Source organism: Callorhinus ursinus, unplaced genomic scaffold, assembly GCF_003265705.2.
Source record: "Callorhinus ursinus isolate GAN/ISIS: 27379988/994484 unplaced genomic scaffold, GSC_fseal_2.0 scaffold22, whole genome shotgun sequence".
Taxonomy (NCBI): Eukaryota; Metazoa; Chordata; class Mammalia; order Carnivora; family Otariidae; genus Callorhinus; species Callorhinus ursinus.
This window is the reverse complement of record NW_027397084.1, coordinates 4644268-4657904: the sequence shown is the minus strand read 5'-3', so window position 1 is coordinate 4657904 and position 13637 is coordinate 4644268. Positions and strand designations below refer to the sequence as shown.

The 13637-nt window shown below is 41.5% G+C and overlaps 1 protein-coding gene and 1 pseudogene across 3 annotated transcripts in view; one reads left to right on the top strand and one right to left on the bottom strand.

Annotated features, from left to right (window-relative positions):
• Positions 1-13637, top strand: part of CLIC5 (chloride intracellular channel 5) — a 164513-nt gene that overhangs the window by 10267 nt on the left and 140609 nt on the right. The gene's annotated exons all lie outside the window — the stretch shown is intronic.
• Positions 3423-3852, bottom strand: LOC112837878 (10 kDa heat shock protein, mitochondrial pseudogene; annotated as a pseudogene).

Below are 13637 nucleotides of genomic sequence, written 5' to 3'. Positions count from 1 at the left end.
CTTTCTTTCTTTCTTTCTTTCTTTCTTTCTTTCTTTCTTTCTTTCTTAGATTTTATTTATTTATTTATTTGAGACAGAGACAGAGACAGAGCATGAACATGGGGGAGGAGGCAGAGGGAGAAGCAGACTTCCTGCTGAGCAGGGAGCCCCATGCGGGACTCGATCCCAGGACCCTGAGGTCATGACCTGAACCGAAGGCAGATGCTTAACCGACTGAGCCACTCAGGCGCTCCTGGGTTCCCATTTTCTAAAGAGTAGTTCACCAGACTGTTAGATCCTTGAGGAAGCGACCACGTTTTACTCATCTGCAACACAGTGTTCCATGGGATGTTGGACTTGTCAGAGGGGCTCCATAAGTGTTGGTCAGAGTCAAGTGAACTCTCAGGTATCCTTCACCCACCTAATGGAGTAAAGACCATCCCCTGGAACAAAATGGCATATTGGATACTTAACTTCTCTGCTTTGAGCCCTGCCCCTTGCCAACGTGATCAAGTCCACCCTTGAGCATAACCAAGATCCTAGCCCTGCCCCAACAACCTAACAGCTTCTCTGGTCCCATCTCCCTCCACATTGTGCCTCATTCATTATGCCCCAGGAATGCCAAGCTCCCTACAGACTGGCTTTGCCCATGCTGACTCCTTGTCTATAGCATTTCTCCCCTCTGTCATCTGACCAACTTCTCATCTTTCTGGACTCGAATACCCTGGGAAGCCATTTCTAAACCTCCAGGTTGTTCTATGTGATACTTCCTTAGTGTTTACCTCCGTCTTAGCATGTGTCACCGAATATTTCAAGCATCCAAGTAAGACTGTTCCTCCCTGGTCTGGAAGCACCACAGGGAAAGCTTTCTGGGCCACATCTTACTCCCCTATGAAGGTACACCCACTGTTAGCACGGAGCCTGGCCCGTAGTCGGGGCTCATAAATATTTGTCAAATTGATTAGAACGGAACAGATTGTGGGAAGAGCAGTTACGTTCTTTTTTTTTGAAGCGAAAACTTATTCGTGTATTCTGGGAAATGTGGTCAGCCTTAAAGCAAAGGCCCTTATGTCCTTGCATCCATTGATATTTGACTTTGAGGTGGGGGTGGGTGGCTGGTGAGTCCTGATGAGAAGCCAGCTCCTATAGGGGGAAGAAGCAAAGGGGAAATTCATATTTACTGAATGTTTACTTTGAACCATGCTCTGTGCTAGGTCACCTGCTCTCCGGGTATTATTTCTGTAGTAAGACTTAGGAGCTAGGTTCCCATCTGGATTGTGACACTGCCTAGCTGTGCACTGTTGGGGAAGTCATATGCACTCTCTGGGCCTTAGATTTCTCACCTGTAAAAAAGACAGTTGTAGGAGATGAGCCTGAGAACCCCACTGATTCTAACCTGCTGTGCATGGAACTTCATTCCACCCTGCAGTAGAATTGTCTCCTTCCCATGGGGACCCTCTCTCTTTCACAACTTAAGTTTATATTATCGTCATGTTCTGAAGTATGTATTGAACATAATCTTAGGCAGTCCTGTGATTTTTAAAATAGGGGAAGGAGGAAATGATGAGTAACAAAGAGAGATGTTTACACATAGTACCAGGATTTTGACTCAAATCATACCGAATAATAGCAGGTTTTGGAACCTCACTTTTTTCCTCCTTTAAAAGTAGGTTTATTATTTGCATGGCTCAAAATTTGAAAGGTACAAAAGACAGAGTCTCTCCTCCATCATATCCCCTCAGATACCCTATTTCCATTTCTGAAGCAATTCATTTTAAAAATTTCATGTATATGCTTCCTGAGATATTTTGTGCACATTCCAGAATAGATATGTGTGTTCAATATTTGAAGTTCTCTCCCTTTTTCCCCTTTTATTTAATACTTATGGTATTACCATATATCCTATTATATACCTTGCTTCTTTCGGGCAAATTTTATTGGGATATAACTTGCATACATCTAGCAATTTTGAGTGTACACGGCAATAAGTTTTGACAAATGTATACAATTGTGTAACAACCACCAGGATCATGATGTAAAATATTTCCATCATCTCAAAAAGTTCCCTCCTGTTCATTTGTCATGAATCTCCTCCCAGCCACCCTCTGACTCCTGGGAACCACTGATCCTCTTCTTATCACTATAGTTTTGCTTTTTATTTTTTTTAAAGATTTATTTATTTATTTATTTGAGAGAGAGAAAGAGATAGAGAGAGAGAGCACATGAGAGGGGGGAGGGTCAGAGGGAGAAGCAGACTCCCTGCTGAGCAGGGAGCCCGACGCGGGACTCGATCCCAGGACTCCAGGATCATGACCTGAGCCAAAGGCAGTCGCTTAACCAACTGAGCCACCCAGGCGCCCATAGTTTTGCCTTTTAGAAAGTATATAAATGAAGTTAAACTCTGTGTAATCTTTTGTGTGCGGTTTCTTTCACTTAGCATTATGCTTTTGAATTTATCCATGTTGGTATATATATCAGCAGTTTGTTCCTTTTTATTACTAAGTAGTATTCCATTGTATGAATATACCACAATTTGTTCATGCGTTCACCAGTTGATGGACACTTGGGTTCTTTCTCAGTTTGGGCTGTTATAATAAAGCGACTGTGAACAAGCACACATAAGCTTTTGTATTGATTATGTTTTCATTTCTCTTGGGCAAATACTTGAGAGTGGAATTATTGGATCATTGGTGAGTGGGTATTCAACCTTATTAAAAACTTTCTAATTATTTTCCAAGTTACTGCCAGAATTTGTGTGAGACTTCTAGTCGCTTTCTTTCCAGCACTTGGTATTTTCAATCATTTAAGTTTTAGGCATATTGGTAAATGTATAGTGGTGTTTCCTTGCAGCTTTAATTTATATTTTTAAAAATTTTAATCCCAGTATAGTTAACATACAGGGTTATATTAGTTTCAAGGGCACAATATAGTGATTCAACACTTCCATACATCATCCAGTGCTCATCATGACAAGTGAGTGCCCTCCTTAGTCCCCGTCTCCCATTTCACCCTCCCCCACCTACCTCCCCTCTGGTAACCAACAATTAGTTCTCCATCTATTTCTTGGTTTGTCTCTCTTTCTTTCTTTTTTTTTTATCTTGGATTTATTTGTTTTTTTCTTAATTTCCACATATGAGTGACCTATATCCCTTAGCATTATACTCTCAGGCTCCACCCATGTTGTCGCAAATGGCAAGATCTCATTTCTTGTTTATAACTGAATGATATTCTATCGTATATATCCACTACCTCTTCTTCATCCATTCATCAATCGATTGACCCTTGGGCTGCTTCCCCAATTTGGCTATTGTAAATAATGCCACTCTAAACATAACAGCGCAGGTATCCTTTTGAATTCGTGGTTTTGTATTTTTGGGGTAAATACCCAGTAGCAAAATTCCTGGATTGCAAGGTAGTTCTATTTTTAACTTTTTTTTTTTTTTTTTTTAGTTTGGATACCATTAGTTTATTATAAAAGAGAGACATGAAAATTATTTACATGATGAAAGATTTCACAACTTCACTGGAATGGGCAGCTTCACTTCATGCCATTTTAATAATGATTTCAGTCCACATACTTTCCGAGAACGTCACCGTCTCTAAATAAGAAATAATCCTTGTCATCTAGAACTACTTTGGTGCCTCCATATTCTGGGAGAAGAACTTTATCTCCAACTTTCACACTAACTGGTTGAATCTCTCCACCCTTTCCTTTAGAGCCCGATCCAACAGCTACTACTGTTGCTTGCAACACTTTTCCTTGAGATTTTTCTGGAAGCATAATACCTCCTTTGGTTACAGTTTCAGCTGCGCTCCTTTCACTAAAACTCGGTCAAAGAGGGGAAGAAACTTTCTAAACGTCTGCCCTGCCATGACGCCGACCACCGCAGTTGGTACTCCCTATTTTTAACTTTTTGAGGAACCTCCCTACTGTCTTCCACAGTGACAGCATCAGTGTTCCTTCCCACCAACAGTGCAAACTATTCCTTTTTCTCCATATCCTCGCCAACACCTGTTGTTTCTTGTGTTTTTGATTTTAGCTATTCTGACAGGTGTAAGGTGATAGCTCATTGTGGTTTTGATTGGCATTTCCCTGATGATGAGTGATGTTGAGTTCTTTTATTTTAGTGTTGTCTTTTTATATTGAATTTTAAGAGTTCTTTATATATTCATAATACAATTTCTTTATTAGATGAGTGTTTTGCAAATAGTTTACAAGTCTGTGGCTTGACTTTCATTTCCAGAATAGTGTCTTTTGAACACAGAAGCTTTTGATCTTGAAGAGGTCCATTTTTCAATTTTTTTCTTCTATGGTTTGTGCTTTTTGTGTCCTAAGACATGACTGTTTAACCCAAGGTCACAAAGATTTTCTTCTATATTATCATGTCATCTGTAAAAAAGGATATCTTTATTTCTTCTTTCCAACCTGTATTCTTTCTTTTACTCCTTCCTTCCTTGCTTTGTTCCCATTCTTAGAAGGAAAACATTCAATCTTTCATCATTAACTGTATGCCTTTCACAGATGTTTTTATTTTTAATATTTTATTTATTTATTTTAAAGATTTTATTTATTTATTTGAGAGAGAGAGAGCAGAAGGGAGGAGGGTCAAAGGGAGAGGGGAAAAGCAGACTCCCCAGCTGAGAAGGAAGCCCGGCATGGGGTTCAATCCCAGGACCCTGAGATCATGACCTGAGCCAAAGGCAGACACTTAACCAACTGAGCCACCCAGGCACCCCTCACAGATGTCTTAAGTTCCTTTCTATTCCTAGTGTTTTTTTTGAGAGTTTTTGAATGTGTATTGAATTTTGCCAAATATGGTTTATCATGTGGTTTTTCTTTTTTAAAAGATTTTATTTATTTTAGAGAGAGAGTGAGCGCATGCCAGTGAGAGCTTGTGAGTAGGGAGAAGGGCGGAGGGAGAGGGAGAATCTCAAGCAGACTCCCTGCTGAGCACAGGCCTTATGTGTCATGGGGTTAGATCTCATGACCCCAAGACCATGACCCAAGCCAAAATCAAGAGTGGGTCGCTTAACCTATTGAGCCACCCAGGCACCCCTCATGTGATTTTTCTGTTAATGTGAAATAAATTCATTGATTTTCAGATGTTAAACCAACCTTACATTTCTGGGATCAACCTTACTTAGTCATGATTTATTATTACTGTTATAGATTGCTAGATTTGATTTACTACAATTTTGTTAAAGGTTTTGCCTCTGTGTTCATGAGGAATATTAGCCTGTAGTTTTCTTTTAATTTCTTTGGTTTTGTTATCAAGATAATGCAGGCCTTATAGAGTGAGTTGAGAATGTGTTTCCTCCTCTTTTGTTTTCGAGAAGAGCTTTTGTGGAATTTTTTCTTTAATAGTTTCATAGAATTTGCCAGTGAAGTCATCTTCACTAGAGGTTTTTTGGTGGGAAGGTTTCCCCCTCCCTTAAAATTCAGTGTATTTAATAGATATAAGGAAATCCAGGGATATCTTTCTTTGCGGATGAATTTAATAATTCTCATCCCTCAAGTTATTTGTTGATTTAATCTAAGTGTTGAATTTATTGCCAATTCTCTCCTTATCATATTCATGTTTTCTTCTACCTTCTTAAACATATGGAGTCTATTCTTAATGACAAGTTTCATGCCCTTATACGCTAATTCTATCATCTTATCCATATATATCCAATATATCCATATATACGGACATGAAGTTTATTTTTATTGATTGGCTTTTTCTTTAATTATGAGGTATGTTTTTCTAGTTATTTGCATGGTCTAGTAATAGATTTTGGCTGCCAGACATAGTGAATTTTATGTTGTTTGATACTGGATTTTGTTGTGTTTCTTTAAAGTGTTGGGCCTCATTCTGAGATGCAGTTAAGTTACTAGGAATGAATTTGATCCTTTTGAAGCTTACTTGTAATCTTTGTAAGGGTGAGTCCAAAAAAATCCCACCCTAAACCTAGTTTAGCTCCACTACTAAAGCAATGTCCTTCTGAGGACTCCATCTAATGTGTATGAGGTCTTGCCACTCTGACTGCTGGGAACAAAACTACTACCAGTCTTATGTGAGATCCTGGGACTGTTTCTCCTACTCATTTCCAGTTCTTTCCCCACACTGGGTAGTTTCTCCCTCCCTCTCTCTCTCACTCTTTCTCTCTACAGCTCCATACCCTCTGGTATTTAGGTATGTGAATTCTAGCTGCACTGACGTTTCATGCCCCAAACTCTGTTGTCTCCTCAACTGAGAGAGATCATCCAGCTCTATTTGGGCTCTGAGCTGCCTGTCCCCAATGTCCAGAAACTATCACTTCATAGAGTTGGTCTGCTTTACTAGTTGTTTAAAGTAATGTTCTGGTTGTTCAGTGTAAATCTGGGTCCTTTTGCTCCATTCTGGCCAGAAGTGGAGGTTGTTCTAATTGACTTTAAGATTCCACTTCTTTTGAGTTGCTTCTCCTTTCTTTCCAAACATTGGCCCCTTGAATTCAGGTTTTAATCACAGTTTGGAATGTAGTCATTAAGTCCAACTGGACTAAAATCTAATGATAATGACACTGAAGTGATTTTGTGGGAGACAACCATAGCAAATATTTTGGCCTTCAGACAGAGGTTGCTTGCTGACCTTCCTTCTTTCCATTCTCTTTTAAAAGAATATGTTGTCACTTGCAAAGTCTTTATTTTGTACCTTTGAAAAGACAGGAAAACAGATGTCCCAGCTAATCCTTCACCAGCACAAGCCAGAAAGCAATGCCATCTTTTAACCTCTTCCCATTCAAATTCTGGTGATTCCATGAGATCCTCTGGAAAATCCTAGGAGTGGGCTTTACTATTCCCAAGAGGGAATCCTATTTTCAAGCTACCTTCCAGTACCCCTGCCCCAAGTGTCCAGAATGAATTTGTGTGTGAACTCTATTGTGTACATGGGGAAATGGGCTAACTGGAAGCTCTGCCCTCAGACGACGCTCCCTCAAAAATATGAGACAACCTCCCACGTGAATGGGGCCTGAAACCCAGTGTTTTGAGTATGACAAAGATCTTGTGAAGACAAAGATTAGAAATCTGGGTTTTAAGCCATGCCTCACTTTTATGCTCAGTAGCAGAGCCTTCCACATCCCTTCATGAGTCCACAAGTCAACAGAAGTGCCAGGCCTGTCACAAGCCATCAGCCTCCCATTATTGCCAAGGCTTGGTGCACAGCAGTAACAAGGCAACAGCCAAAATAAATAAGAGAATGCATTGTTTAGGAAACCACTAACGTTCTGAGGTTGCGATGATAATGACTGCATGGTAAATATGTGGGGTGGTGATGATGTTGTCCCTCTACAGAAACATTCTAGTCCTGTGCCTCTGGGGTGGCGGGAACGGAAGGCACAGTGTCAATAGTCTTCTTCTATTTGCAACCCCCTATAAACTGGCGTAGTTATCCTAGAACTGTGCTATTTGAAGCAATGCTCATTAGCCATATATGGTTCTTTAAATTTAAATTAGTTTACATGAAAAAATGTTGGAGGTTCAGTTCCTCGGTCATGAGAGCCAGGGCTCAACAGTTATATGGGGCTAATGGCTACTGTATTGGAAAGAGCAGTTATGGAATATTGCTACTATTGCAGAAAGTTCTATAGGACGATGCTACCCTAGGGTGAGCTGGGTTCAGATCTGGCATGAATATTGATCTGCTGTGTGGTCACAGGCCTCTCTTTGAACTTTTATTCCTTTGTCTGAAAATAAGAGGGCGGGTGACTGGCTTTAGTGAGACAGAAGAGTGGTCATGCCCACAAAATAAAGAAATCACCAATGAAAATTATTCACATTAATAAATAGTACCTGTGCTACAAGTTCATAGGAATCAATTGGTTTAAACTGGTAACTGTTTAGGAAAAGCCCTTCACCTAATAATCAGCTCTTATGAATCTCAATAAAGCTGTCAATATCCATGGGCCAAGCCCAGGCTCACTGAAAGTCTCTCTGTGGCAAGAGCTATCCATCAAACCTGCAGTAACTTTGAGGATCAAAGTTCAACCACTAGGGCCGAATGGAGCATTAATCCTGAAACCCAGACACACAGAACAGGGTCCTTCTCTTTACTCAAGACAACTTGGCAAGTTAAAGCAGGGAAAGTTACCTGGGGTGGGGACAGGGGTTGTTTACTGAGCAAATGTGAGGGTGAAGTTGAACAATTCTCTTTTGAGTATGGTATGTTCTTATTCTATAATAAAAATTTAATAACTGCGAGAATGAGTTTGTCAATTGCCTCCACCTGTCTATGCAACCTTTTCATCCCTTTCAAATCAAAGGTCAATTAATCTTTATTGAGCCTGCACTCTGTACCTCACGTGCTGATACAGTAAGAGATAGAAAAGCAGTCTAAGATGGGCTTCTTTCTGTGAGACTGTGACCAGCTGGCTCAGGGAGAAGGATGAACACCGTGAAGCATTTCGAAATTAATACAAGAGAAACAGTTTCTTTTTTTTTTTTTTTGCATTTAAAAAAAAATTTATTATGTTATGTTAGTCACCATACAATACATCATTAGTTTTTGATGTGGTGATCCACGATCCATTGTTTTCGTATAACACCCAGTGCTCCATGCAGTACGTGCCCTCCTTAATACCCATCACCGGCTAACCCATCCCCCTACCCCCTTTCCTCTAAAACCCTGTTTGTTTCTCAGAGTCCATAGTCTCCCATGGTTCGTCTCCCCCTCCAATTTCCACCCCCTTCATTTTCCCCTTCCTTCTCATGATGTCCTCCATGCTGTTCCTCATGTTCCACAAATAAGTGAAACCATATGATAACTGACTTAGAGAAACAGTTTCTAGAACATACGATGCACCGTACCAGGTAAGCACAGAAGGCATTCAGAGATGAATGAGGATTGGATTTATCTGGGAAGGCTTCATGGAGGAAGGAGGTCTTAAACTTTGAAGGAAATCTGGGCACTGGGGTAGCAGGTAAGGATCAGTGTCTCCTCTGTGCCTGGCTTAGTGCCAGATGTTGGGGATCCAGTGGTGAACAACAGGGGCACAGTTCCTGCTGCCAAAGAGTTAAAAAGACCAGTCTATCATTTCTTTGGTTCTCCTAAGAGAACAAGACCTTAGGAAATGCAGAGGAACTTTGTGGAGGCTTGCCTTGTCCTTACAATCTCAGGACACAGCTCCCCTGGCAAAAACAACCTTGAACTCCATCTGAATTATGATTGGCAGGAAGAGTCATCACTCCCAGATGTGAGGGAGCTGTGCACTGTAATGATTTTGGAGAGCATGCTGACTGAGATGTGATGATGAGGTGATTCTGGTTTCCCCAGGTTCTCAGTGGTTTCATGGCTTGAGATGAGGAAGGAATAGAACTTCCAAGCCTCGCCTTCTGGGTGGGCTCCTGTTCATGTCTTATTGTGACCCCATCATAACACTTATAAGATTTCCCATAAATTGCAAACTGCCATATGAGCTGGAAGGGCTCTGTCTGCTTGTTATAGGAACCATGACAGTGGTTTTAACAGTAAGGTTTATTTTTCATGTGTGGTGAGAGCCCAGGACACTGGCTATTGGGGTGAGGTCAGCCAACTCCATGGTGAGGTCTATAGCAGCCCTCCCTTCTTCTCAGTCATACGGGATAGGGCACACTGTAGAACAGGGGCTGGATCCACCTTCCAGAAGGTCAAGCAGCTCCCTCAGCACCTGGAAAAAGCAGGGATATGTTCAGGAAGGTTGAAGGGTAATGCTCTTGCATAAATGACAAACCGTGCCTGCCACTTCCCCCTCAATGACCTTCTCCCCCGTGTTGCTGGGGCTTTTCTTTCCAATAAGCATCTTGTTTTAGGGCAAGAGGGATGACAATCCTGCTTTGCTTCCTTGCTCCCACTGCGAGCAGACCGGCAGCCTGGGAAGGCCGTGGACTTCTGAGTCAAACCCCAGCTCTCGTCCCAATGAGGCCATTTATAAACTAGTTGAACTAGGGTAAATCTCTTCACCTCTTGGAGCCCCATTTTCCATCCCTGCCCATGTCACAGACTTGCTTGGAAGATTAAACTGGTTATCTGACTCAATTCCTGGCATGCAGTGGGAGCTCACTCAAGTATCCGGGCAAGTTGGACTTATTATCACCTGCTCTAGAAGGAGCCACATTGCTGCTACTCAACTCCTCAGGCTAATTTCACATGAAGAAGGAGGCAAGATTTCCTCCAGCCTGAACTGACTCTGCCTATAGGGACAATATCATACCTTCTGAATTAATTTAAACACAAAAACAAATGAAAATAATACAAATAACACAAATGTGTATCTGTTTTAAACCCTAACACTGAGCTGAAATTGCTAAGTAATGTACGGTGTGGCCTTGTTCTTGAAATAGCTAAGACAGGCTGCACACTTCTGTAATAATCTCTCCAGGAAAATGGGGGAACAAGCTAATAATTGTCCATGACTGTGCTTGTATTTGTAAGTGGTCTTAGTTGCAGACAAGAGAATCCACTCTAGCAGTTTAAGCAGAGAAGGATTTATTACAGAGCATTAGGAAATTCACAGATTTCTCTGGGAGAGACCAGGCCAGGCTTAAGTGCTACACATCCAGAGACAAAGCAGCCTGGGGAAACCCTGAACCATACCTTCGGGTGGTTCTAGAAGAAACCCCACTGCTGCTGTTCCTGCTGCTGGCATCTGTGACACTAGGGTGAGGAACTAAGCCTTCCACCAGACCTGCAGCCCAGAGAACGCAGCAACTCTGCCACAGTGCTTACTATAAGATCTCACATTCCATGCACACTGTACTACACGATACTCACTTCTGCCCAATCTGTCCTCATACATAATGCATTTGTTTAGTGGAAATGAGCACATCTAGACCATAGCTGCAAGGGAGTCTAAGAAATACAATTTTTTGGGGGGGGTGGGTGTCTCTATAGTACAGGAAGCAATGCCAGGAGGGTTTGGAAAGATTTGATTTGAGCCCCTTTGCAATATCTATCACAGAGCCAAGTTCACCTCCTTAGTAAAAAGACTTCCCTGGTCCCCTCCCTCTCAGACCCAGTGGCTCTGTCCAGGCTGTGCCGTGGCATTTTGCACATATTCCAGATATTGCCCCCATGACATTCAGTCATCACTGCTTGCTCCCACAAAGGTTTTCCTTGTTAAAGGAAATCTTGGAGTAGTGGGAAAAGCATGGAATTTAAAGTTAGAATGGAGTTCAAATATCAGATGTATTATTTACTAACTCTTTAACCTTGAAGGAAATTGATTGAAATCCCTGATAGCCAATATCTCTATTTGGAGAATATGGTATGATATGCACGACAGAGGCTTGTTATGGAGAGTGAAGTGCTTAACTGAATCACAGATATGTGGCATGGGCTCAATAGATGGAAAATTCTTTCTAAATTTTCTAATCATTAAGAACAGAGATCATTTTACTTTAATTTAAATTTGTGTCTCCAGGTAATTTATATTTAGCATCTACTATAGGCCAGGAATTCTACTAGGTACTAAAATGATAAAAATGAACAAGAATCTCACAAACACTCAACATAGGTGGGAAGAGTAACACACACACACACACACACACACACATACTCACACTCCTTGACCATGCAAGGTGACAAGGTGCAGCAAAAGAGTGGTTGATCATTCGGGAGGAGGCAGGAGGCCCAGGAAGATTTCACAGTTCAGCACATGACCTGGATTCTAAAGGTCGTAGGAGCCCAGTTTGGGCAGGGAAGAGGAAGGTAGGCTGGTAGCAGTGGCAATAGTCTGAAGGTATTTGGAATCAGCTAGTGGTTCAGAGATTGTGTTACAAGAAGTAATGAGTAAATGATACTCAAAATGAAGCTTAGGGCCCTACTGTGGAAAGTTTTGTGTGCTGAACAAAGAAAGTTGGATTTTACCTTGTGGTTAATGGGGAGTCATGAAAAATTAAGCAGAATAGTGATTGATTACATTTGAACAGCTATGAAACTCTGATACAATAAGGAGGATGAAAGCTGGTAGACCAGTTAGCTGGCTAAGACGAACAGTCAACATTATATCACAAGTGAGAGGTGATGAGAGTCATACTAATACAAAGAACAATGAAAAACAAGCAGTCAGTGAAAATTATTTAGAGGATAGAACATCTGAGACTGAGTACCTATTTGGATGTGGAAGACCATGTGGAATGTGACACTATAGATTAAAGAGGAGAAAGTTTGGGTAAAGGGAGGTGTTTTCAACATTTTAATGTGCCTTGGCTTATATAGGTTGATGTGTCCAATAGGCAGACAGACATATGGGTGTAAAAGTAGAAAGAGGAACAAGATTAGCTGTAGAGATATCACTGGCATGTAGAAATGACAGCTGTAGTAATTGGTGTAAAGAAGTTCATACCAAGAGAGTAAAGACCCCAATAAAGTCAGTATGCACATTGTTCATAATGGTGTGCTGGTAAACGATTAGCAACAGGTTCTCTGGGGAGAAAAGTCTTAATTTTTAGTATTTGCTTGTCTCCATAGTACAAATATTCCCACCGAAGCCAATTTCAAGCTGCCAGTGTGGCATCACTGAACAGCAAGTTGGGAGGAGATGTTGGCTCTCATAACAGTTGGCTCTCATAAGCTGGGACAGCCCATTCCACACATCACTAATTATGTAGGTTGTACCTCATGCAAGGGTGCTTGGCTAAGGGAGGTAGGGCTGGCATCCAACCAAGTCTACCCGAGAAATCAGTTGTCTGTAGGGCTGCTTCTGCAGGAAGGGGGCACATTGTTCTACTTTGTTGGCCTAGAGAGGCCATCTTTTTCTTTTTTCTTTTTTTTAATTTTTTATTGTTATGTTAATCACCATATATTACATAATTTGTTTTGGTGTAGTGTTCCATGATTCATTGTTTGTTCATAACACCCAGTGCTCCATGCAGAATGTGCCCTCTTTAATACCCATCACCAGGCTAACCCATCCCCCTACCCTCCTCCCCTCTAGAACCCTCAGTTTGTTTTTCAGAGTCCATCATCTCTCCTGGTGCGTCTCCCCCTCTGACTTACTCCCCTTCATTCTTCCTCTCCTGCTATCTTCTTCTTTTTCTTTTTTCTTAAAATATGTTGCGTTATTTGTTTCAGAAGTACAGATCTGTGATTCAACAGTCTTACACAATTCACAGCGCTCACCGTAGCACATATCTTCCCCAATGTCTATCACCCAGCCACCCCATCCCTCCCACCCCCGACCACTCCAGCAACCCTCAGTTTGTTCCTGAGATTAAGAATTCCTCATATCAGTGAGGTCGTATGATACATGTCTTTCTCTGATTGACTTATTTCGCTCAGCATAACACCCTCCAGTTCCATCCACGTCGTTGCAAATGGCAAGATCTCATTCCTTTTGATGGCTGCATAATATTCCATTGTGTATATATACCACTTCTTCTTTATCCATTCATCTGTCGATGGACATCTTGGCTCTTTCCACAGTTTGGCTATTGTGGACATTGCTGCTATAAACATTGGGGTGCACATACCCCTTCGGGTCCCTACATTTGTATCTTTGGGGTAAATACCCAGTAGTGCAATTGCTGGATCGAACGGTAGCTCTAATTTCAACTGTTTGAGGAACCTCCATACTGTTTTCCAGAGTGGTTGCACCAGCTTGCATTCCCACCAACAGTGTAGGAGGGTTCCCCTTTCTCCACATCCCCGCCAACATCTGTC